The sequence below is a fragment of the Pezoporus flaviventris genome, unplaced genomic scaffold (genome assembly GCF_033815535.1).
Source record: "Pezoporus flaviventris isolate CSIRO_AGI_PZ_B2104156 unplaced genomic scaffold, CSIRO_AGI_Pfla_v1 ptg000007l, whole genome shotgun sequence".
In the NCBI taxonomy this organism is placed as follows: Eukaryota; Metazoa; Chordata; class Aves; order Psittaciformes; family Psittacidae; genus Pezoporus; species Pezoporus flaviventris.
Window position 1 is genome coordinate 38485095 of NW_026892555.1, and position 27144 is coordinate 38512238.

The 27144-nt window shown below is 41.0% G+C and overlaps 1 protein-coding gene across 1 annotated transcript in view; it reads right to left on the reverse strand.

The window, feature by feature from the left end:
- The window catches only part of FAM110B (family with sequence similarity 110 member B), a 110100-nt gene extending 83206 nt beyond the window's left edge, over positions 1-26894 (reverse strand). Inside the window, exon 1 of the mRNA XM_061448430.1 lies at positions 26763-26894. The gene's annotated coding sequence lies outside the window, so the exon portion shown is untranslated. The remainder of the gene's footprint in view (positions 1-26762) is intronic.
- Positions 26895-27144: the final 250 nt, after the last annotated feature.

Consider the following 27144-nt stretch of genomic DNA (forward strand, 5'->3'; position numbering starts at 1 on the left):
CTTTTCTAGTCTCCAAGACCAAGGATTTTATTTAAGGTTTGTATCAGTTATGGATTAACTATGCCTATGGAAATAGACACATCAGGTACAGACAAGTTGTCAATTTACAATCCACATCCACTGCTGTACCATTTATCAGGAAAACAAAACAGAGTCCTTAACACAATCATATAATTACTTACAATATCAGAGCTCCTGTCCTTCCAGTGTTCCTCACTGGACTCCTCTTAAGTTTATAAAGGTAAGCAATAAAATACGTATTTATTCTAGGAACATTTTAATGGAAGTCTCACACTTTCCTGGGACAAATCAGTTATGAAAGTATAACTGAAAAAGAAAGGAAAAAAGGAAAACAGAAAAATAGGTTTTCTGGCCAGCATACTACCTGGCTCTGCAGCATGGGTTTTCTTTTTCTAGATTTAAAAACAAAAAAGGATGAAAGTAAGTATAGACATTATGATGGAAATAATTAGGATTTTTAAACATCAGTGGGGAGCCCAGTAAAACAGGGCTCCAAAGATGAGTAAAAAGAGATGGTATGTCTCTTGAGGAAGAAATTGTTTTGGAGGGTAATGAAAGGCAGGGAAATTACAGTATTTGATGGACCTAATGCATTTCCATTCTGCCACTCTCTTTGTGTACCTCAGGAACAACAGCTGGATGCCAAGCAAATGAATGACAACAGAAAAAAAGCAGTCAGATTTAGGTCTGCTAAGACAAACAGCTAAGATAGGTAGTTATCAAAGAGGATGGACACAACTGTGATGGAGAACCGCTCCTTCAAGAAACTCCACTGAAAAGCAGCAGATGATTGAAAGTACTTCTTAGTTCAAAGCACAAACACAGTTCAAGAGGTACTAAGTAAAAACTGCAACAGCACATCTATGAGCTGAGCATATATGCTAATGTACAATCTTCTAATGTACAGTCTCTGTACCTCTTGCAAAGGGACTCACAAGAAGAAAGCCTGTATACTTGTGAACGTTTCTAGGTTTGGTGACAATGGCAGAGCTCAGACTTGAAAGAAAAGCTGTGAAACAGTGAGGAAAATAAGGTATAGGACAAAAAGCAAGTATAACGATTCAAGCATAGGGTGCTGTGAGGAGCAGAAAAAGCCTTGACCCTGTGTAAGCACTGCTCAGCAATAACGAAAACATCCCTGTATTATCAACACTGTTTCCACACAAATCCAAAACATAACCCCATACCAGCTACTGTGAAGAGAATTAACCCTACCCCAGCCAAAATCGGCACAAAGTAATGAGAGAAGATAGGCTTAACAGGAAGCTTGGTACCACGATGAATTTTAAGTAAATATGACTAGGAAATTCAGTCAGAACAATCCAGTTTAAGTTTTCCCAGTGAAAGGAAACAGGAAAATACTACACTGCCTTATTACTACAGACATTACAGAGAACCATAAAATAGGGAACAGAAGTTGACATTAAGGCAAAAGAAGAGACTCTTTGTAAGAATTTCTCTAGGAGTTAAAGTCAATTAAGGTCCTACAAAGGGCATCATTAAAGTAATTAACTCATTCATGGATACCAATGAGATTCATGATTTGGGGGTCCTAAAACTGAATTAAGGCTTGGACACAACCCTGGATATTTCCATTTATAAAAAAAAGCGTGCACTGAGTCTTTAGTGATGATCTAGAGAACATGTCATGCACACATTCTTAAAGTTATGTATAGTACAAGGGTTTCTGAAAGACAGCCTGGGTATAGCACCTGAAGTAAGCCAAATCCTAACTCCCCTTTTTTTCCAGTTTGCAATTTAGCTTTATTCATTTTTCATAGTCCCTATGAAAGCATAACCACTTTGTAGCTCATGAGATGCAAGCAGAGTAATTGGTTTGACTTTAGGACAGACATTAGAAGAAACCATATGCTGTCATTATCTTTGCCTGATATTTAGGAGAAATCTTAACACAAGACATGCATGAAAATATACATGAGTGTAATTATATGCAGCTGCAGAAAGAATTACATGTATTACACTACCCTGTCTGCCTTCTCACAACAAACTTTCCGAAGATTAGCAGTACTTAATGGGCAGAGCTGGAATTCAACTAAGCATGAAAGAAAAGCATGGAACTAAAAGCACGAACTATGCATTAGAGATTTTAAACCTGATAAGGGTGACACCTCTCTGGCTTTTAATAGCGACACCATTATGATTTTAAGAAAGATACTCTGCAACACACAGACCCTTTCAAAAGTCTTTGCAACATCAAAGTTACACAATGTTATTTAATGCCTTCAACAGATTTGGACTCACGATTGTTTTTGCTTCAAATCCAACCACAGTTGGAGAAGTACAATTTTTATGCAAATTATGAAACAAATTTGTTGTGGCCTCTAATCGTCCCCTCATCTTGCCATATCCACATTAAGACAAGCTGTGCAAGAGACCTGGGAGTCCTAAGCCTTCTATCCGGGTACTGAACCACCACCTGAGATGCATTAGTTCTCCCCAGGTATAATCAAGGGACAATGACCCACATTCAAAACAATAAAAGTGATACACAATACCATCAAATGATCAGATCAAGACAGCTCTCAGGTTATCAGGACACAAATGCCGAGATAAAACCTGCCCAAGCAATTCTGCCAGGGAACAATGCCAGGCAACTGCAAGAGTGGTTCTCCAAAGTACCTGAATGACTAGAGGCAGTAGGGGACTTTCATCAGATCTACAGAAGACAGAGAAGTATAAAAGTGCCAGATGGTTACTGAATACCGAGCCATGCACACATTTTGGAGGAGTTTCAGGTCACCTTCGTTTGCTCACTAGCCAAGACAACAAGAATTTATAATATAAAGTTGAGAACTAGAATAAATACAAATTATTAATAATGAGACATCTGCAAACACACACACACAAAAAACACCACACACAAACCCCCCCAGTTATGCACTTCAGAAGAAATAAGAAACTATTGGCAGGAGGAATAAACTGAGGAACACAATCACCGATTTATCACTTTGTTAGTCATGATTGAAATACAGCTGGATGTTACAGCCTGTAAAGGCAAATTTTCCTCTGGCCTGAAAGACTTTACAGCCTACACTGGAAAAAAAGCCAGGTACAAGGGCAATATATAGTAGAACACAGGATATCAATAATCGAACTTTAATGAGGCTGGAACAGGAGTCCCTTGCATCATGCTCAGTGATTCGTGGGAACGAGACGTCTTACCAAAGGCCTTCCTCCCTGGACGACAAGAAGTGAAATCCACCCCTAGGCCATGGGCTCAGCGCTTAGAACAACCCAGCAGGTACTTACAAAAGCAGGAATTAAGCACAACATGCCAGGTCTGCAAAGTCTTCCTTCATCAGACGCCTTTAATAACATTCTTATGCTGCATGCTGCAATTTTGAGAGTCAGAGAAGGAAGCAGCTTCATAACTGATGCAACTCTAGCTTAGGCTACTTGGGGCAATTCTGGACCAAAGTGAAAAAATATATAAGATCCCATGATTATTCACTTTTTCTTGTTTAAAGCTAGTTATCAAAATCTGGGTACTGGTTAAATGATTTTAATGAAAACGCAAATTATCACTACCCAGAATATCAGTGGAGCGCTACAGCACTTCCACATCCCAGAGAAAGTGAATCCAGGCAACTGATCCTCTCCAAGTAGTAGGAAGCTGGCAAACACAGGCAAGGGGCAAGCAGCCAAACCAACTACTACCGCTAAGAGCGGTATAAATCACCAGTTTGAATCAGAAGGTTTTACACTTCCTTTCTGAGGACTTAGCAACTTATTGCTTCTTTTATAAAGATTTATCAACCTTGTGTCAGGTTGCTATGGCAAGGCATCAAAGTGGCAACAGTCTGATGTTGATTTGGGCCACTTTTGTCAAATGTCAAATCAGGAGCTTAAGAGACTATATTCTCACACTGTTCTGACAACTCGAACATAAACTTTTGACACTTGTTATACCTTATAAATAAAAATACCAAGTAGGACATCAAACATTTGTATTGTATCACTATATGCAGGATGAAAGACCAGACAGCTGATAGGGCTTTTACATGGGTTGTCATGTGCATCATCTTCCTTTGGTAACTCTCATCCTCATTTAACAGCACTAAGGTCTGGGAAGAAGCAGAGAGCATCCAGTATTTTAAAAGAAGCTTCCAAAACAGGAACAGAATTCATAAAGAAGATAGTTACTTCACAGCAGCAGTCAGAAAGAAGAGAGAGGATGCATGGGAGGCTGCAACTTGAAAGCTGCATGTCATCAGTCCATAAAGCTAGGTCTCTTCTACCCTGAAGCCAAAGGGCAACTGAGAGATCATCTTACCCCTGTCACTCATTCTGAAACTACCTGGCAATTCTTTTTTAAATAATAGAGATAGATCACTAAAACTTGCACTGGGTAATCTTTGGCATTTCAAATGATGCCACAGCTAAGAAAATAATGCTGGTCATTTGGGTTACAAAAAGATCTCAAAAAATACATGCAACATTTCTGTATATCAGAACATGCTTTTTTTCCAGCAGAGTCCCTCACATATCCCTACCAATGTGCATTTTGACGATTGATTAGTCATGATTGATTTTGATTAGTCACCAGACTAATGAAATGTCAATATTCTCCTTTGTAAAAGTTGCTAACATTTGCTATATCAAATATGATGATGTTTCTGCAGAAAATTCTGTGCAAGTTATCTACAAAGACAGACCCCCAAACAAGTATTAAACCCCAAACACTGAAGTTGAACATTCTGAATTGTAAGCTCAAATATATAAGGCATCTAAGAAGGTGCTCATGTAGCAAAAAAGTAAGTTCCAAAGCACTAAAGACAAAAGAAAAACACTCTCAAAATTAAGTCCAACACCTAAAAATATTTCTACTTTAACCTCTATTACAGTGCTATCATTTCTACTGCTACATTTTCGTACTGTGCAAACAATGCATCTCAGTTTCCAATTATGTCTGTGTGCAAATAAAGGAGGGAAGACATTTTCAGAACCATGCCTCCTTAAGACCCTATTGAAGTGGTTCACATGATGCAATTCAAGCAGAGTATGTTCCAATTCACTTGCTATAAAATAGACAATAATTATTCTATTACACTTCAAAGAAGCTATACTGTTCCTGCTATAGCTGAACCCAAGACAGGCAGTATTTGGTAAGTCACCCTTTGGTCACTAACGTAAATAAAATATATGGGATGTGAACAGAATTTGATGAGGTATATATACACCTTGACATTTTTCTCTCATGTTTTATGTTTTTAGTGATCTTGATAATTTTTGCTCATTTTACGTGCAAGAAACCTAACTATGCAAGTTGAAATTTGCTGGATTAAACAGAGATTTTCAACATATAAAGAATTGCTGGGAATTAGCTCTCTTTGTATTGACAGCACTTTAGCACTTATACCACACAGCAATTTATTTGGGAAGTTACTATTTAGTCCTGTGTGGGTGTCAACTGAGTTGCTTCGAAGTCTGCTTCACATCTATAGTACTTATTGAACGAGAAGGTGCAATTACATTAGTTACACAGGCTGACTACAGTACCTAAGGCTTCTGCGCATCCCACTTCGGGAAGTTACAACCTGCAGCTCCACACACTGGAAAACTTCCCCCAAAAGCAATAAATATAATATTTATTGCCTTTTGTCAGCACAAACCCAAGTTTTGCAGGTAGACAGGTATCATTGGCAGGTCCTGCACCAGAGGATGGGAAGGTTTCTGACCTCTCTCACATCCACAAGATCTTGGGGAAGAACAGGAGGAAAGGAAGCATCAGGTTTTTACACTTAAAATGACCTTTCCTCCCTCAAGTCTGCACTCCTTGATACAGTATTAGACATCAAAATAGAGACCAATTCTCTAAAACATCACATTAGAAGCAACTGCTCCAGAAACAACTCCAAGATGTCAAGACAGATGGCATCAAACTTACTTAACCTAAATTTTTTGTCAAGTACAGATCCATAGCTTACAAACAGCACACTTTAGAGAAACCTCTTATCCCGATTTACAGAACTTGCAAACTGATGGAAAATTCATTACATCTCCTGCGTGTGTAAGTTGTTGCATGATTAATTATCCTAATTTAACTACCCTTGCTTTTGGTTCTAGGGCAACACAGAAACTTAAGGGAAAATTAAAGACTTCATAAGAAGTATTTTCTCCAAGTTTGTTTAAAATTTTAATAGAGTTGATTACTGTAGCTAAAAGAGACAAGAATTTCCCTGTTCTTCCACTTTACATATTTAACAGTTTTCCCAGTTTCTCCAGTTTACATATTTAACACCAGGCCGAGGCACTGGTGCTGTGGAGCTAAACACACAAGGAGGTGACTGAGGAATGAGAAAGCTAGACAAGGCCAAAGGAGAGACTCCGTGTCTTAGTATCCCTCAATGAATTAAACAAGAATTGGCAACGTTTTGTATTTATTTATTTATTTAGCTCACAGAAATGTTTTCGTAAGTAGAAGAGTGCTGTGGCAAGAGCAACACCACAAGACCCGTCTTATTTCCTACGGATGATCACATTCCACACAAATGATCATCATCATTTTAGGACAAGAGGTTTAGATTGGATATTAAGAAAACTTTTTTCAGTGAAATGGTGATCAGGCATCGGAACAGGCTGCCCAGGGAAGTGACAGAATCACCACTCCTGGAAGCGTTCAGAAAATGTGTAGATGAGGCCCTCAGTGACATGGTTTAGTGGTGGCCTTGGCAGTCCTGCCGCAAAGGCTAGACTCAATAATCTTAAAGATATTTTCCAACCCAGTTGATTCTATGATTCAATGACCCATGGTCAGGAGGCCGAAGCAGCACTGGAAGGCTGGGGCCATGGCATGGGACATAGGCTGGACAGTGGACATACACGGGACGGGGGAGAAACAACAACAGTACCTAGCCCCAGGCATAGCCCTATACTGAGAAACACAGAAAGAGCGCGGCCTAGTGAGCTTTCATTGTGGCCATCGCAAACACATGGGGGGGGAGGCGAGTGTTTTAACACCCCAATAGAAAGGCAAATGTTCCCACCCATGTCTGAGTGCAGTAGGTTCCTTTTCCACCAGTGCTTTCCCAGTCAGGAAGCTTTCTAGCCACAGAGACTGTTGAATTTTTGTTGAATCAAGCTTTAAGTTATTAATAAGAATGAAATCTCTTGACCTAGATTTTTCTTCAGCTTAGAAAAAATAAATATATGAAATCTGCACACACACAAACACTAACGTATTAGACCCATCCTACACCAGGGCACTTCAAAACAGATATTTAACAACGAAAACAAAAAAAGGTGTTTCGTGCCCCTCCCTTACCCAGCTTGGTGTAAAAACATGAATACAGATGATGTCTGATTAAAACAGAAACCTGAACGCCAGGTTGAACTTATTTACTTTTCAAAAGCATTTTACAATTCGATTTTTTTCTTGCCTGCTGTGATAATTGATGAAAACTACACAGGGATTAAAATGAGCACAGGTGCTTGTCTACACACTTCAAAGAGATTTGATCCCAAATGAAAATAATAGAAAAAATAAAGCTTGAGTATTTTTAGGAATAGATTTAACACAGCCTAACCAAATAAGCCTAGATTAAAAGCAGGATTTTAGAGTCCACATTTCATGTTACTGAAATTTAAAATTTGTATTCATAATGTATCAGAAACTTCAGCAAGTGATACCTGATGTAAGCTGGTATTAACAGCCTTCCATATCGTGTTAGTGGATACAGAGAAAAAAAAAAACAAACGCACTAAAAGCAGTAAAGAGCATTAAATACAAACAGGCATGTGTAACAACAGACACTTGGTACTAAATCAACATTATTTTTCAATTTGTGAGAAGTAAAAGGAAAGCCCGTGTGCTGAGAATATTAAACTGCCAATATACAAATCTGCACAAACCCTCTGCTTATTTTCTTTGCCAAATTTATACTGCTACAGCTGGATCACAACTTCCCTGCACCCATGAGGTCAGGAACCGTTTGAAAAGAAATGCATGATACAGCTAATCTTTGTGCCAGCTAATCATACCTAAGGCAAAAACCATGATTTTCCCCATTTTTCTGACCCAGGCTCCTTCAGCAAAGCTAACTAGCATGTCGCTAATCCTAAATTTGTTGTGCTACTTTGTTAAACAGACTTAAAAGACAAATACACACAAATCACACAGGATAAAGAATTTATTCTGCGCTCAAGGCTTATGGCTGAGCTTCTGTAAGAATTGAACAAAACAGCCCAACACTCAATTAAATAGAAAACAAATTTATTTGTCTCCAAGACAAGCCAAGAGAAGACTCCACACTTACGTAGGCATTATTATACATCAGCCATTTTCTTGCCTAAACTACCTAAACCACTGCTCCTACAGTAATATATACACATATTCAATCTTGGTTTTGAAACAAAATCCAGTATATTTTTAGGCCTCTGAATAATAACAGTAGGGATTTCCAAACATATGGATCAGAGATGGAAGAATTCCTCTCCTACCCTCCCCTCCGCTCCCCCACAGGGGGCAGCTCATGGACACAAGAACTAATTAGTGGTGCCTCCAAACAGGCTTCATTTTCACTTGACCATCTTTTTGACTAGTGAAAAAAAGGGAGCACCAGCAATCATTTTGCAGAAACACACCTGTAAAACTGTCAATACCGAAATTTTTCCAGCAACCCTGTACCTACACTTACCTCCATACGTTTTCCTGTATGTCTTAACCTGGATTTATATTTTTGCAGCACCAACGACAGCGTCTGTTATTACAAATCTCAATTAATTCCATCTCCATGCCAAAAATCTTACTGAAAAGTTTTGAAACCTCTCAAGCTTTGACTTTAGATTTTCTAGATTTTCACACCAACCCTCAGAGGTCTCACAAGGCACCAAGCTGAGTCTTTCAATAGACTGGTAAAGAAACTGAAATTAAGACATGAAAACCTGGCAAAAAAATCAACACACCACAAACATATGCTTCTAGGTTTGGTTTTGATTTTTTTTTTTCCTTTAAGCAGAAAGCCATCATATGCCATTACTACACAATTCAAAAACATTTCCTTTAAATTTCTTAGAGCACCAAGAAACTATTTTCTCTACTGCTTAAACCAGTTTATATGCTAGATAATGCTTTAATTAATGGTAACAGATAAATAGCACCCCAAGTATAAAACTTTTGAAGATAAATACAAGGAACTGCATAAGGAGAAAGCAGTCTTTCACCAGCTTCTTGATCAACTCAACTTATTGGTGAACAAATTTAGTTCCGGGATTTCATACAGGCCAATATTATATTTTACATGTGGTTCAGTTTGTGCAAGCCACACTTAAAACTGCAGGAATCATAAAAAGTGCAAAAAGTAAGACTACTAAAATAAATGATGAAAACATCTTTCACATTTAAATGTCAGTTCAAGCCCTGAGGAAGACAAAAACTGTGGGTTTTTTTTTTATTATAGGGTATCATTTTGCACATAAGAAACCATTTATATTTACTTTAAAGTTTAAAAGGAAAAAAAAGTAGACTAAGGCATTAATTGAAAAAAATTACGACTTCAGATCCTAAATAAGTTAGATACTTTGAAATAAGCTAAAATTGTTGTGATTTAGTTTTCATTAACAGATAACCAATTCATTTTCCTGCAAGAGTTTGCATAGTACGTGGTTAACTACCACCCTGCAAAGCATCTGGGGACAAAAAAAAAGGGGCATAAATCCTAACATAGTTCAATACAATAAAAATCGATACACCATCATTACTGCCTTTCTTTTTGAGAGCAAGTATAAATAAAAACACGCTCTTTAACACAGGCAACTAAACAGGAATAAAACTATAAAGTGAATGTGCACAGGAAACCCAGGGGGCTGAAATTCTAATCCTTCTGGCCACAGAGGTAGCAGTCACCAGGCAGCATGGAGTCTGGGCATTCACCTGCAATACACAGGCAGAATTTCAAATACTTACCAAAAGATCAAGCTTTGCTAAGAAAAGTTTCTTTCTGGTTTAGGAAGTGTAATATCTGCCTTCCTCAAAAGGAAACAATAGCCACACACATCAGCTCACCAGTGATTCTGCCAGAATGACACCTGGATGTGACACTCGCACACTCAACCCATCATTCTTGGGAATGGACTTGACGGCGAGAAAGCAGCTCAAGTTGTTGCAAACATACTAAACAATTCAAGTTGACACAGTCACACCACATCACACCACTACTCTGTGAACTCTGCACTACCTTTCTGTAAATTCCTAGATTAAGTGATGAAGCCTAAGCACTCAGTTAAAGGTCTTCACAAAATGAGGAGGGGAGGAGGAATCCTTCAAACACAACGGAATTTCCATTACAATGAAATAATCTGGTGCTAGTGACTAGTAAAAGAGCAAGGTTCATCTTTAACTACCATGTCCTTTTGCCTCACACAATCTTTTCTGATACGCTCATAGTACCGTGAAGCAAAGTTGTGTTAGGTGCTACAGCAGGAAGCATCCAGCTGGGCTTGGGAGCTCAGGAATTCTGTCTGTGTCTAAGAGCAATTCTGGTGCACCTGGGAGTTAAATGTACAGCAATCACTGAGAAGCCTATAGACCCATGTAGTTTCATGGAAAGACTGGGTCACTAATCAAGGGGAGGGGTTTCTAAATACCATGATCACAGGCTTAGCATAGAGTGCAATAAAAAGGGAGAACCACAGCCAACAACAGACTTTTCCAGTGCAGCAGCTTTGAGGAGTCTCCATTTTCCACTGAGACTGAAACTACTGCTTCCATCCTAAGCCATTTTTGCCATAAAAGTTTAAATACCAAAGCAACAAGAGACATTTTGCTTACATTTGGTGCTGTTTCCCTTAAAGTGCAGTAGAACTCAATTTGGCGGCATTTATTCATAAACTGGGTTCAACTCCTACCTCACTCACTTTTAGCCAACACTGACAAATAAAACCACAATTTAACACTAGCAAATGGAAATGTTTGCAAGCTATTTTCTGACCGTTATGCCTCAAGCATACATGACAAGCCCATTGGTATCAGGGCTGGTTTTACACTACTTCATACTCTACCACTAGGTAGTATTCTTGCCAGAAGTCAACCACAGTCCACCAACAGAAATCACAGAGCAAGGGAGAACTTGTTTCCATACACACGCTTGCTTGTTTGAAATGAAGCCATAGGATCACACTACTAGGTATACAAAGAATCTGACAGTGTTCGTTATTACTTTAAAGCAGTCAGACATCAGCTGCCATATTTGAGCCGTGAAGAAACTGTCATGGGCAAGTTAACAAGCTCCAAGAAACTGGCACTCACTGAGCTGATACCAAAAGATACTTGGAGAAATAAAATAACACTTCAGTTTCCAAACTGAAGACTTCTACATAATTAGGATATGCAAATAGGAATAAATAAAAAGAAAAAAAAATCATTAAAAAAATATGATTATACCTACAACCATTTTCCTACTTACAGAGCCGCATCCTTGTTTTTCAGCTTAGTAAGAGAAAGGCTCAGATCTTTGCTTTGTTATCTGGTAATTTATTATTATTAATGTGCTCTTACTGACAATCAAGTACTAATACTAACAGTTATGTACTTACCATGAACTTTTAAATAACTTACGCTTTTAAAGAATTTACTGTATTAAATGTTAAACAGTTTAATACTGCATAAAAACAAACCAAAATATGCAAGAGCATCTTCACTGGAATTTTCAGCTTTTCCTTTGAAAAGCAAACTCATTATGTTCTATAAAGAGAATGAAGACTCTAAAGGAAGACTAAATTCTTTCTCAAAGCCAGGCTCTGAAGAAATTGCATAAAAAAAGATTTTATACTTGGCTCAAAGAAGAACATTTGGGAATCACTATTTTTGAGCAAGGACTCACCCACTTAAAGGCAGAAGAACTTATTTTGAAAAGCAGTGTGAAATTTCAGGAATAAAAAAAACCCCACACGTATTTTGCACTTCCCAGCTTTTGGTAGCTCTCCAGATAAGACAAAAATCTCACAATAACCTCTTCCACATATAACTGTTTTCTCACAGATGCTGCCAAGTTATCTTATACCACTAGCAAGAACTTTTGCAAGAAGTAACTACATCCAGACAAAGCAACTCAGAGGACAGACAGCAGGTGAAAAGTAAAGGCATTTAAGGTAGTTGAGGAAAGATACCTGAGAAAGGGGCCTGGGTAATAAAGTTCATTGGGCTCCTACCTCACTCTGCTTTGTCACCAGTTTGTTTAATGCCCTTCAGAAACTATGTTGGAGCAACATTGTAGTTAAGATGACACAGGAGAGCAAGATCATAGCTCAGGACTTGTGGACAACCTCTCCAAAACCCAGGGCAGAACATGAATTCGAGCCCAGCCCCACCACTAAGGACTACATTCACAGAATAGCTAACAGCCCCCAGAGGAACAACACTTCTCCTTTGGATGCAGATCATGTACTGTAACTGCTTCCATGGATCTGGTCCAAAACAGCTGCAAAAGGGAAAGCTCATCTAGATTAGAACAGGCCCCTACAGAAACATTTAGGACTTCAAAACAAAAAAAACACCTTCTATGCATCTGTACACATGGACACCATCACATTATGACAAAAATACCAAGGGATTGGGAGGCGGGTTCAGTCTTTTGTCTCCAAGATTACCTGCAGACATGCATACAGCTTCACATAAATATTCCTGTCTCTGCTCTCCCTTTAGTCCTGGCCCATAAGCCTTGTAAAGTGCCTTACCAATTCTCAGGCAGAGCTCTATGCACTCCAGCCAGTCACTTACATAGAGGGCAACTCCTCCTCCTCTTCTCCCCTGCCTGCCCTTCCTAGAAAGCCCAAATCCTTCCATTCCAACACTCCACTCATAGGAGCCATTTCACCAGGTCTCCATGATGCCAATAAAGATCCTAGCCCTGCAGGCATGTGCGTATTTCTAACTCCTCTTGTTTATCCCCCATGCTATATATGCATAGAGGCATTTAAGCTGGGTCCATGAGGAAGCTGACTTACTGGCTGGAGCAGCTGGAATTCTGCTGTGCAGATTTTCAGGTTCTCTCCTGCTGTCCTGTGATCCCTCTCCAGGTACTGGGCATCTACTACTGGCACTGACATCAAACCGGTAGGAGTAGAATGGATAGAAGTTCCCATCCCCTGGCAACTTTGGAAATGTTGAGTAATGCTGCACGTCCCACAGGCAGTGGTGCAAATCATAAACCAGACTCCCTGTTACCTCCTCTTTCTTCTCATGCATGCGTGTTTTACTGGGGACACTGCTTTGTGTATTCTCACAGCATTTTATCTGAATGTATTACTGCTTGCTTTTTATCCACAATGAAAAACCTCAACTACAACCTGTGAGTGCTCTGCACAATAGGGCTCCTGGCATATCAGCCCTTGAATTCAGCTGTGGCTCTCCTGTTCACCATCTCTCAAAGAACCAGAGGCAGAGAACACCAAGGGATCTAGGAGGGATGACTACACAAACCCTGTGGTCCAACCCAGAGGCCAGCCATGCCCCAAACCCAGGGAAAGACAGGCCAGGCCACAAACTGCAGGCTGTAGTGGGAAGCCTGCACATGAGGAGTAGCAGGAAGCCCCAGCACTTTCTGGAGCTGCCTCTTCTCAATAGCATCAGGGAGCATCACCATGAGGCACACCCTGCTGTGAGGGCAAGCCCAATGCACATGTATTGTCAAGACCAAATGAAGGACTGGGGAAAGCCCCAAATGAGCACTCAGCTTCTGCTTTGCTGCAGATGTGTCTCCACAAGCTGCCTTTGAAGGAGGGACAGGAAAAAAAAGGCATCAGATGGTGAACAGTTTGACAATTGCACTCATTTCACAGGTGTCAGTCTTCAGCTACAGTTACTGTACCCGGCACCAGCTCATCTTCCTGCCTTCCTCCCTCTATCCCCCATTATATTTAAGTATTCACACCCTGGTATGTACATACGAATAAATCAAGGCACTTTTATTATATAGGTCAAGTCCTAACCTGTTTGTTTACATACATTAGCATAAAGGTAAAAGTACTACAGACAGAAACTCAGCATTAATGGTCAGTTTAAATGCATGTCCTAGAGATTTAGAAGGAAAGGGAAAAAAATAATCTAACTGAAAACAAGTCAACAGAAAAGTAACAATGGAGACAGTAAGGCAGTACTTGACTTTTTTACCCCAGAGATTTTTACCTTGTGACTAGCTAGCTGTTTTTGTGAGCAATCGAGTAAACCAGACATCTTCATCTTACGTTACTTTACATTTCATATGTATTCAGGCTGAAAACCACCTACATAATTCAAGATAATGCAGATTGTTTAAAAGCACATTTGAAAACCAGTCTGAAAAAGTTGTACATTGGTTTTCATGTAGAATACATACCTTTTCACAAAGAATACATCCCTTTTCTTCCCAAGTCAGAAAAGAATTGGGTAAAACAAAATCCATCATGTAACTGAGAACAATTAAGCAGGTACATACCGTACTTTCTCAGCAGGTGAAAGAAGCTGTCAAAGGCTGTAAAGCTGTGACCAAGGACATGATAATATTAAAACTGACAAAAGAGACTCTGGACAGCAACCCAATGGCACACTCCCTCCTTTCTCAGATGCCTTCAGAGGTACAAAGCACAGCAGTCGCATTCTAGCACTGCAATTCCTTCCTCCATATTCCTACCAACCTCTGCCTCTTCCTTATCCTTAGAGGATGCTACTAGAGGTGCCAGTCAAGTTTGTAGCGTGGCAATCACAAAGTTTCTTACATTCTCAGTTATACTTTTATTAATTGTCATGCCAATGAGCTAGCTGATCATGGATAATAACTGTAAGAGCTGTCTGACTCGATGAACAAGATAAACAAAAGTAAAGTGAGGTGTACATCAGTGACAGAGACCTCAATCTTTGCAAGTATGAAAGAGTTCTGATGTTGACTTTAGAAAAATCCTGAACTAGGAAGATCAGTGCAGCTCTGTGTAACTCTGCAAAACAGCTATAAATAATGAAAAATCAACAGCAAATGTTGCATCCACATGAATATTATTAAGTAAGAACAACAGAATATTTTCTCCACTCCAACAGTTATTCTGATTATACTTACAGTGGATTTTAAGAGTTTGGTGTTCTATATATTCCCTAGTAAGAGAAAGGTATCAAGGAAACAATGGTAAATCCTCTGCTGCAACTCCAGAACTGTGAAAAAGTCTAAGTGCAGATCTTACTGCTTCTTTCAGCTCAGTATATTACAGTACCAAATTACACTTCACTGAAAGAACTTCACAGGGATTGGTAGCGCTCTTCAGTCTGGTTCAAGAACAGCTGACTTCATTTTAAAATATTAGATGGCTTTCAAAATTTGCACTAAGTTGAATTAAATATTCATGAAAACAAATCACACTGATTAAGGAACAGGTTTTGTTTCTCATTAGAAATTCAACTTCAAATTAGTGGAAGTTCTAGGCATGGGAAAGATGTAGCAGAAAGACTGGAACCATACAAGAGACAACTTTGTATTAGGCAGTATCTCTACAACTGCCGTAACATAAACTGCTTCCTTGCCTTCCTCTCCCACTCACAGTACAATTCCTTCAGACTTAAAGTGCAGTAATGGGTGACATACCACTGGCCTGCAGGACTGCAATATTAACCAAGCCCACTCCTAAGCCACAGCAGCATTATTCAGTGCAAATACTACCAGGACTTTGGTAATATCAGTTTTTGTCCATCCAGTCTCCACCTTGTCCCACCTCATGCAACAGGACGCAAATTTAGGAGAAAATGTTTTGACCCTGCAGCAAAATGGCAACAAAGGGTACTGGGAGAGTGAGCAAGGATCTATAGGGGGGACAGCTCTCCCACTCCACAGCTCCACCAATCCCCTCTGACTAAAACATGCAACATTATCCTGCTATTCAGCACCAAAACAAACCTAATGTCACCAGTAGTATTTGATTAGTATTGACCATAATGATGGTCAATAATGCGCAGGAGGCAAATCTCCACTCCCTGGCTGAGCAGTGCAGTCCGCACCATGAAGTAAAATGTACATAGGAGGTGGAGTGTGAGGATCTGATTTCATATTGGGGTGGGGAGCCTTATAGTCTTTTCAGTAACAGTCATCTAGAAGTAATACGGAAATCAAATTAGTTGATTGCAACAATCTAAACAGCATATTTTATATCCAGGAACTGCTTTAAAGGTAATGAGAGTTTAGAAGGAAAAATCCTATCTTTCATTAAACCCAGCACAGCTGGAGGGCAGGGCCTCCCCCTACAGCTTTTACCTATTCCATTTTAGTAATTAATACTGCTTAGCCAGCAAAGCATGAGTTAATTTAGCTTCTGTCTCCCCAAAGCCTGTAAGTCTCTGGTTTAGCCTTCATGAAGGGCACTTAAAATTGTTTCAAATATAAGGTGAACATACATACAACCATCTCTGCATAAGCCTCTTTATGAATGGTAAGGATGCTACTCCAGAAGGTACTATGAAGTGCACAGTTTCCCTCCTGGGCACTGAAAGGATTAGCAGCTGTACCTATGAGGTGAGGGTATAAAAACAACTCAGGAAAACGACATGCAGGCTCATCATCACTCTATGGACAAGCCAGTCACGAGGACACAGCTGTTTCATGGCTGCACAGTATTAAAGCTACAGCAATTCCATAGGCTACAAACACACTGAAGTCCAACACATGCTGTCAGCGTTCACACAGTACAGGCTTTGGGGACAGGAGCAACGGAAGGGACAAAGAAGGAATGTCAAGCAAGGTCCAAGGGCTGCCCAAGATGCATAGAGATGCTACAGGAGATACTACTGAGTCCCAGGGAGGTTATCATACTCCAAATTCTCCATATAACGCTTATAAAACTGTCCTCTAGAACAGCTCAGTACGACTGTTTTAGTCCAGTGTCTGATTTCCTACTTTACAGAAAATAAGCCCTTACCTCCTTGTGTTATGGGAGGCCTCCCTATTTTTTCATTCACATTCAGCATTTGCTTGGAAAAATATTCCTTCATCCTTGATCCCTCCAGCCCACATAATACAGGTGATTGAGGACAGTAGGCCACTGATTTGGTTTTGCATTTTTATTACATTTGGGAGAAAGTCAGCTGCAATAACCTTGTTCTAGCTCATCAGCATTCCTGTTCCTTAGTATATTTTCTGGATAAAGCCCATGCAGACAAATTAGCAGGGCGGCATTTCACATAGCTCTTGGTCTTTATGGTTCATTATGTCACTTAACTCATGTTTGCCATCAATTGCCAGGTTCCTAGATCAGGAGAGGGTAATTCACACATCTGACTAGTGTACCAGTATGGATGACTTCACAACTGAAGCCACAGCATCAGAACAGCCCAAAGATGTAGAACCAAGAGATTTTTAGGAATGATTTTTTTATATATATAATATTTATGTAACTAAAATCAGGAAGGCTGGCAGATTTTCCCATCACTCAGAACTCTGAAATATCCCATTTAAAGTTCCACTCCTGACAAAAAACTACCAAAGAAGCTCCAAGAAAGCTACACAGCAATTTTTTTCCCAAAATTCTACCAATTTTACTTTTGCTGAGTGAAAACCATGTCTATTTCTGTGCATTTCTGCAACTGCACTTTTCATTCATTAAAATGAAAAATTGCTTCTTTTATGCAATCTGCTACGATTCAGATAGCAAAACACTGATGTCTGGCAGGCTTGCTGGTTTCGTTAGGTTAGGTTTTGGTTTGGGTTTTTTTTTCCTCTCTTCCTGTGAGAGGAAAGCTTTTCCCAAAGGATTTAAGCAATTTCATAAAACAAATGTAAAAACAAAGACATTTTTGTTTAAGGACTGAAGGTTTTGTTTTGCTTTAAGGGGGATGGAAAGGGAAGGAAGAGAGAAATGACACTAATCATCTTTCAATTAAACTGGGGGGGTGAAGGAGATATCTCATTCCTAAAATAGAAACTTTGTGATAGCACAAACTCACTACAACAAACAGGCCACCAGGAAAAAAAAATAAAAATAAAAATCTAGCTGAGATTTTTTTCCCCCTAAATAAACAGATGTATTTATTACAGTCACAAGTGAACACCTCAAACCATTACAGCAAAGATCAGAGGAAAAGCACTTGAATCTAGAGATAAAATTACACTGTGCATTCCTATATGCTATGCTTTGTTAGTCAGATTCTCCTTTTCCTCACAGTCTATCACACAGGAAGAAAGAAATACCTGGAATGTATGGATTTAAATACACAAAGATGTGGGAGGTTCACTTCAGCTAGAACTTCTGAAGCTCAACCTAATATGCATCCCTTCATTTACTGAAATAGGACCCAATACTACAATGGCAGTAACACCCTGAACTTGCACAGCAAACATTGCAAGATGGGGACAATAAATAAAGGAAAAACTAACTAAAACATCTGAAATCTTTCAGCAAACATGTGGAGGCCTTGCAGGAAATCTGAATGAGCAGACTTTCACATCTGCAGATGCTCCCCAAGCATTTACACAAACACAGTCCAGAAATCTCACATGTTGCAGAACTGGGATTCTAGTTTCTGATTAGCAGATATTCATTAATGGAATTAACCGATTCATCAGTAAGTCTCTACATATTATATCAAGTTCTATTATGCAGAGAGAAGTCAGATAGCCCCAAGTCATCTTCTGTGAGAAAATAACATCTATCCAAACAGAGCAAAAGACATCCCATGAAGGCCCATTCACACTGCCTAACATTCAGGATTGTCACTGCGATTATCATTCAACATCCAAACTTAACACACTGGAAGAACTCAACAGTTCTATACAGCAATAAACTCCAGTAATATCACAGCTCAGAAAGGAAAAACAACAGAGACAATAAAAATCTTGCAATTAAATACAACATGCAAGTGAAATCTATCACATTGTAAGTACTTGTACTTCCATGACTAATTTACAGATGTTAGTATTAAATTTGAATTTCTCTAAATGTAGTCTTGAAGTACATGCGTGCATATGGGAAGTGATACAATTAAGAGTTTAAAAAAACTGGTCTAAAACAGTTGGAGGTGGACAAGAAAAATAGCAGTCTGTCAAATAGATCACAGCAACATCACTATTTTAATATAAAAAAGTACTGAAACCATGTGCATCATCATAACTTCAAAAATGTTCTACCCAACCATTACTTTAATGATTCTCCTCCATCCAAGCTTAAGCTTCATATGTGCACATATATACACAAGAAATGGTTTCTAGTGGCCCTCTAACCTCCCAAATGGTAACACACACAGATTAACTTGTCAAATAGAGAATGACAACATAACAAAGGTCATTACAAATCCAAAGGTCTGGGTTCACTCATGATTTTGGGTAGTTAGTTAAAAGACTTGTCTAATACTATGTAAAGGCCCTGGACAGAAAGGAAAACTGTTTGCAACGGTAACACTCCTTCAGCTCTTATTTGCACAAAAAGCCCATCAGGTGGAAATCTAAAAGTTAAACCACTGAAGGCTGAAGAACAAACTCCTGCCCCATTCTTCTCTCCACAAATGTTCTCTTTTCCTTTACTTTTGAATTATACAAGACACTGTGTAATTACAGATACTTACACCTTTAAAGGCTCCCCCTGCAGTTTAATCTAAGATTCTGCTTTGTTCCTTCCCCACTGCAACCTCTGTTGATTTAAAAATGTACTTTTGTAAACAGTGCAACCCTGAACAGCTAATAGATACCCCACCGTTACTTCACAGTGATGAATAAAATGTGAGCTTCCCAATTTAATTTGAACACAAGTTAACATGCATACTGAGTTCATGTGTAACACAAGTATTTCTCCTTCAATTACCTGTCCACCAGTTCATTCATTCAGTCTCCACTTCATTCTCATTTTCATTACTTTTCTCTTGTATTTTTTCATGTGTGCATTTTCCAGGTTTTACCTCTATCTCCTGTATAACTTGCTCTTTGCTCCAATCCATTTCTCTGCTTCCCAGTCTGACCATGCTTACCAAAAACACACAGTCCCTTGAGCTACTAACAAGAAGGATATTCCTTTCCATTTGCTTGAGTTGCAGACAATGCTGGATGCTGTTATCTTCCCTGTCCAATAAAGTCTTAAAACATTTCCTCCCATTTCTTAATACAGACTTTTCCAAGACCTCAAATTGTAACAGGAAATTATTGAGTGATTTTGTTTAAAAGAACACAGCACAGCATTAGGAGACAAGTGTTCTGCTCCTCGATTTTCTAGAGACTATTTGAATAAAGGTTGAATCTCTCCTTTGTAAGTCTGAAATAACTTTTCCACATTATCCATTAATATTTGGAATTCGAAGGCTGTCAAGTGAAAGACGTTATACAAATGCAAAGCATCGCCCTAGTCTCATCTTTTTCAATGATACACCCAACACTCTCATAAAAGAGCAACAGGAGTAGATGAAAAAATCACAATAAGCGAAAAACCTAATAATACATGCTAAAAGCTACCAAGACAATAAATTCAATTTTCCCTGGGATTGTTAAATTATTCTTTTGATGGCTCAACACAATCTTTTCACGTTTATTTCCTACGGGGAATGATGACACATTAAGCTCCTCACACAGCTCCTCTTTAAAGAAAGACACACACATGGGTTTAAAGCAAACACCTAAAACTTAATAGCTCAGATTTTTAAAAAACTATCCTGGAAAGGAGTTTGCAATTGAAATATTTCTAAGAAAGACACCAGAAAGAATAGACAAAAAGCAGTATCAAGAGACTGACCCTGCTTTCACGAATAAACACACTCAAAATTACTTATTCTTTCAATAATTCTTCTCAACATCTGTCCATGCAGATGACTACATTCTTCTTCCTTTTTGAAGAGTCGTCTCTAAATGTCCAGAAGTTTAACTGAGCATACAAGTGCCAGATACAGGAGCTTATAAATGGACAGACCTTGATACTACAGCGAAGGTGAAATTAAGTCAACATGTTGTAGCCTTCAGACCACATACACCATCATTACCCTTTCTATGCAGCATACACCTCTCCAGTGTAATACCAGACAAGTCTTCAACAGTCAGCACAGGAAGTGCCTAAACTGGCATATCTCATGCCTCCATTTGTTCTGGGCAGTTAGGTTGTATTGGCCTTTGTAAAGCTCAGCACCAGCACCTAGATCAGGTATTACACCTACAAAACAAAGCACACGTCTTCACATTTGGGAGCGTCAACACTGGGTCTTCATAAGTCCTGCACTTCAGCTATTCTGAAAGGCTCTGTCCAAAGCCCTCCCCAGGCAATGCCTCCCTCTTCCTCAAACAAGAGGATGAAGCCAGTCCCACAGAGCACTCATAAGACCAGAGAGCATGAAATCAAGCAGAGGATAGATACAGTCACACGCTCAACAGGAGAACATATTTATTTATTTATGGGTTCAAGTCAGCCATCCTAACCTCCAGCCTGCACATCCATTTATGCATTTTTCTGTCCCACACATATTAATTTGTGGTTATCTTTAATATTTTATGAGTTATACTCAATTCCACTCCATTATACCCTAGAAAGGTAAGAAAAAACAAGCAGCCACTAACACCACAGATGGGGGATTCTAGTTGTTATAAATTCCATTCACTATCAAGTGACTGGACAACATATCCCCAAATTATTTCTGCTCATCACACCTCCTTTACATAAGTGTTTTCTATTTCTGTTAATTAGCAGCGAAAACCAAAGCATAAAATCTGTTGTAGCTTCAGTTACCTGAACTACCCATTTCCTTAACCATCAAATACAAACTTCAACACTACACTGGGACGCGAGAGATGTACAGCTGGGAGGGCATCCAAAATCTGACAGTTAGGAAACTCATTTTGAATTCTCTGTGCATAATATTCCAACATTCATTCAATAAGCCATCAGATCATCCTCCAGTACATCAAGATTTTAATCCAAAGTTACAGATGAGACTTCAGTTTATGACCCTTCCTTGTCTCCAAGAATTTGCTCCAGGGAATTTATAAGCAGCTGCTATCTCCCCTGTTTGCCATTACCAAGCTAGAAAAGACAGCAAATGTTAGCACAGTTAGACGGTCTCTCATCTAACTCCAGACTGTTGACGCCCCGTCATGTTTGCAGCCTGGATGTCCCTGTACAAGTTCCACTGGAATTTAATACCTTCTGTACTCCAGTGACCAGAACTACATACAGTATTTGATATGAAGTCTCCCTGATGACTTGCATAATAACTTGCCTGTCTTCACTGAAAAGCTCTCACTGAAGATAACATCTGCTTTCATTTCATGCTCACCATCAAATAGTCATCCCTGTTTCAGTACAGCACTCAGGCCTTTCCTCCAGGCCTGTTTCAAGGGATAACCTGCCAGTGACAGCAGATGTGTTCTTAACAATCACTCATAGATAACTCCGCTTTTAGAGTTTTTAACTTCCTCTCATTCCTATTGCTTCAGTCATCACAGGCATTCAGTTCTTCCTGTGCAACAATCCAACTCTGCTTGGTGCCGACTACGTTTCCTAACTTTGCCTCTTCAGCAATCGTCCTTCGCGTATAGTTATGTCAACCAGCATGGTGAAGTAAAATGACCAGCCCACCACTAATACCAATCCAGAGCATTAATTCCTTTATTCATGCAGACAGTCACAATTTATCCTTCAGAAGACACCTCGCCATTCTTGAGCCAAGCCCCACACTTCCAATTTAGTCATTTTTGGCATTGCGCCTGCTATGGTGTATACACATTGAACTGAAGACTTCTGCTCCTTTTGTCTAGAACATTTAATATTTAACCAGTAATAACACAACTTTAGTCTTCCATGACCTAATTGTGGCAAATCCCCGATGCTTTTTATCCTGTTTTCCACTTATCTTTGTATACTTAATTGCTTTTTGCATTCCAAATCTGTTCCAAGTCCTTGAATACTATCTAGACCAGAGTAAAACACATGAAGATTTCAATTTCTTCTCCTTTTAAAAATAAATACAAGTATATTTCTTTTGCTGTATTGTAACTGATGCATTCAACTTGACAGCTAAAAATCAATCCTTTTTTTTTTTAACCTGGTTCCAGTGTCCTGCACCAACTGTTTCAGAGACCCAAAGCAGAGACCCTTTGCTTCCTTAGTCTGAATGCGTTAAATATGGAAGCAGGCACAAAATATTTATTCTGCTCATTTCTGTTTGGCAGCCTATCTTTCACCATGTTCGAATCCTCATCTCTATCTAAAGCTGGTTACAACTGGTACTTTGGAGGCATTAGACATGTTTTTCAACTATAGCCTGGTCCTCACATTATCATAGCCAAGTCCTCTTCTCCTCTTTTCATTTTTTTCCCCATCATCTTGTATTTCTCCATGCTCTAACTTTTGGCAATTCATGTGCTACCCCTGCAGTTTCTGCTCTCTGATGATCAATCTCCAACTTCATTCCTTACAGGTTTTCTGGTAACTTGCAGTATCTTATTCTCATAGCAAGGTCCACAGCCCCACTTGGCAAGCTTCTCCTCCTCCTTAAAATGCAGTTTCCAAGCAGCTATCATACCTTCCACTTAAAACAGTCCAAGCCTTTTCTTTTCTTTTTCTTCCTATTTTTTTTAAACCTCCAACTCCTACGTGTCTTTATCCCTGTGGACTTCACAAACTAGTTCTTCTAACTTCTCAGAACCTGCCCTGCTAAAATAAAACTTCCTTGAAATAAAAGCACCTTGTAGTTGACATATACTTATCCTTCAGTTTAATTTAAAATTATTAAATTGTGGCTAATCAACACATATGCTTGAGGCATTGAGGACCAGACCCATAATCCAGCAGGAGAAAGCAAGACCCAGTGTCAGCCCCAGAGAGACCAGAGACATTCCTTACCCAGAGTTCAGAGATATGCCCTCTAGTTTCAGGCAGGCTGCAAACATGAGCCTTCATTTACTCTGCATTCCACTACAATTAATGGCCAAAATCTACCCTAGGATACTTCACTGTATTGATTTCCAATCTAACTCTGCCACCACTGGGAAACATAAAAGCACAATTGAGAAACACGTTCCTTTTATAACACTTAGCACAGCATCTCAAAAACGCTCTGTAGCTCTAAGCAAACAGAACACATTTACAAGGCTATGGTCTATAATCTGACTCAGTTTTACCTCACTAAATCAATGTTAGCCCCCTAGATTTTGGAGCATAATATGAACCTTCAGGAGAAAGCCACCTCCTGTTCACTGGAAGACTGCACCCATATTAAGTGCCTCCAGCAACAGTTCTGAGATCTGATGCCTCCAGCATACGCACCACAAGCCTATGAGGACCAGGGAAGGAGGCCTAATGGCCAAGTGCTACAGCAGGACAAAAAACCACTCTGGCAAAGTGAGAGCAAATGATCTCCGTATGAATCTGAAAACACCATTTCCCTCTTAATTTTAGCTTGTGATATAATTTTCTTAACACGGACAAGCCTTCTATATAAGAGAGTGAACTTGCTGGCATAGGCTATCAGTTCCATCAAGGCAGTAAATCACACTAACCACAACATTCCTGGTATACCTGCATCTCCAACACCATGTGCAGGCACCTGCCTGTTACCTCCTGCTTAGAAAGGCTGAAACCCAGAGAGGAGAAACTCAGTACTGCAGCATGAAATGTCAACTGATGTGGTAAGGGACTTTTTACAAAGGCATGTAGGAACAGGACAAAGAGGAATGGCTTTAAACTGAAAGAGGGGAGATTTAGATTAAATATTAGGAAAATATTCTTCACTATGAGGGTGGTGAGGCACTGGTACAGGTTGTGCAGAGAAGCTGTGGCTGCCCCATCCCTAGCAGTGTTTAAGACCAGGTCGGACCGGGCTTTGAGCAACTCGGTCTAGTGGAAGCTGTCCCTGCCCATGGGAGGAGGTTGGAACTGGATGAGCTTTAAGGTCCCTTCCAACCCAAACTGCTCTATGATGATTAACTTACTAATCCACATAAAATGGGGCCCCTGCACACATACAGCTCTGTCAGCTCCATCAGCTCCTCATCATGGCAAGGACTGCCAGCTGCCCCAGAAGGAACTGATGGTGGTCCCTGCACCCACCTCCATCGGCCACCATCGCCAACAGGCACCTCTCCCCAGGGAGCAAATTCACACTGCTGGCATTCTGCTCTCATGACCAGTCTCACTAGCTCAAACCAATCCTCTGCAGCAGCACAGTGTTCAGGCGCCCTCCAAAATGAGGAGCATGGCACTGGACACCTCAAAAAAACAATTTGTTGTTAGTTGAAAACAAGGACGCAACAGGCCACCTTTTACTCCAGAAGTGCTTAAAAGTGTTTTATCTTATTAATTCTAGGTCAGTTGAGCGCACATGGGGTATGGATTACACTGACCCTTTTAGAGCTCTCAACATTTTTAAATAAGTAGGACACTTAACAGTAGACACAAGCCAAGCTGCACACTTACTGTACAACACACACCAAGACCAACTAGTGGGCTTTACAGGCAGAACCAAGGACAAGTGACTTTACGAAGCATGGCTCTTACGGCACTTAATGTTAAGTAAATTATAAATGCCAACTCTGACCCAGTATCATATTAAATCAATACAGGCATTTTATAAAAATATTAAGTTGAACTAAAGTGACCTTTGCAAAAACACCCAAACCAGTGGCAGATTTACAAACAATTCAAGTATTTACAGGCAAGTGATAAAAAGGTTCGCATCAAAGTAAAAGTTGTCTTGCTGCTTATGAAACACAACAGCATTGTCGTTTTAAGCACAAAGGAGATGTTTCATCCTTAAATATCTGAACACAGTAACTGCAGACTTTAAACACAAGCAAGGATCAACATGCAAACGACCATAAAATTCATGTTTAAAAAAGTTAATACTATGATTCACTGGATATGGTAATTTGCCAGTGCCAGGTCTCTGAAAGTTAAACTTCTTCTCTGCCCTATGAGCTGCCATATACATTGACCCTGCAGGACACAAATCATTCCATTGCTTTCCCTTCTTTTCAGCGATGCCTTGTCCGAGTAAGGGAAGAAGGAGGAACGAAAATCCGTATTTAAGTAAATTACCTTTCGAACAAGCCTCCTCCCCTCTCCCAGCTGAAGTTTTCTTTAGGTCAGGGTAGCACTCTGAAGCGGCAGGCCCGGTTTCGGGCGGTGTTGTGACAGATGCGGAGCAGACCCGGGGCAGAGCGAGCGCCCACTCGGGGCAGCAGCCATGTGCTCGGCCCCCACCCCCGAAAAGGCACCCAGGGGAGGAAGTTCACACTCCGCGCCGACCCGGGGACATAACTCGGAGGAGTTCAGACCTATCACTTCCAGCCGCTTTCTCCTGGGCCATCTGTTTTCCCCTGACATTAGCGAGCTATTTCAGAAAAGCCGAACCGCTCCGCACGCCCCGGACCCGCTCGCAGGCAGGCGGCCGGAACCGCCGTCCCCTGAGGCAGGGGACGAAGCCGACTCGGCCGCGCTTCCGCGCGGGGCACCCGCCAGCGCACCGAGCCCGTGGGGGCTGCTCTCTGTCACCGGAGGAGCCGCCCGCCGACCCCAGGCAGCTGGGCAGGGCAGGGGTGGGCACGGGAGGGCGGCTCCTGCCGCAGCGTCCAGCGGGCCGAGCCCCCCGCCCGTCCCCGGGGCAGCGCGGAGCTGCCAGCCCCGCACCCCAGGCCCCTCCGCCGGCGCCAGTGGTGGGGGTCACGCCCGCTCCCATCCCCAGGGCCGCCCCCAGCAAGCAAGGAAACGGCTGCGGGACGATGCCGCGTTCAGCCCCGGGCGGCTCCGCGCCCGGAGCCCCGGCCCGGCCCGGCCCAGCCCAGCCCAGCGCAGCGCCTCGCCCTCACCGTCCTCGCCAGCGCGGCGCGGGAGCCTCCCGGAGAGGAGCGAAGCGAAGAGAGGAGAGGAGAGCCGGGGCCGAAAAAGCCACCGCCGCCGCGAGGAGGTGGAGGAGGAGGAGGAGAGGGCGGAGGATCGGTGGCGGAGGGGCGGAGCCGGGGGAGCCGAGCGGCTGGCAGCCTCCCGCCCGCCCCGCAGCCGGCGCTTCCTCCCGACCCGCCGCCGAGAGGAGCCGGGCTGGGTCGGGCGCGGGGGCCGGGGCGTGGGGGCCGGGGCGTGGGGCACGCCCAGTGCCGGCTGGGCGGGGAGCCCGGGGCAAACGGGCGGGATCGCCTCTGCCTGCGCTGCGCAAAGGGGACCCGGCAGTGGCGCCTTTGTTTGGCGCTTCTC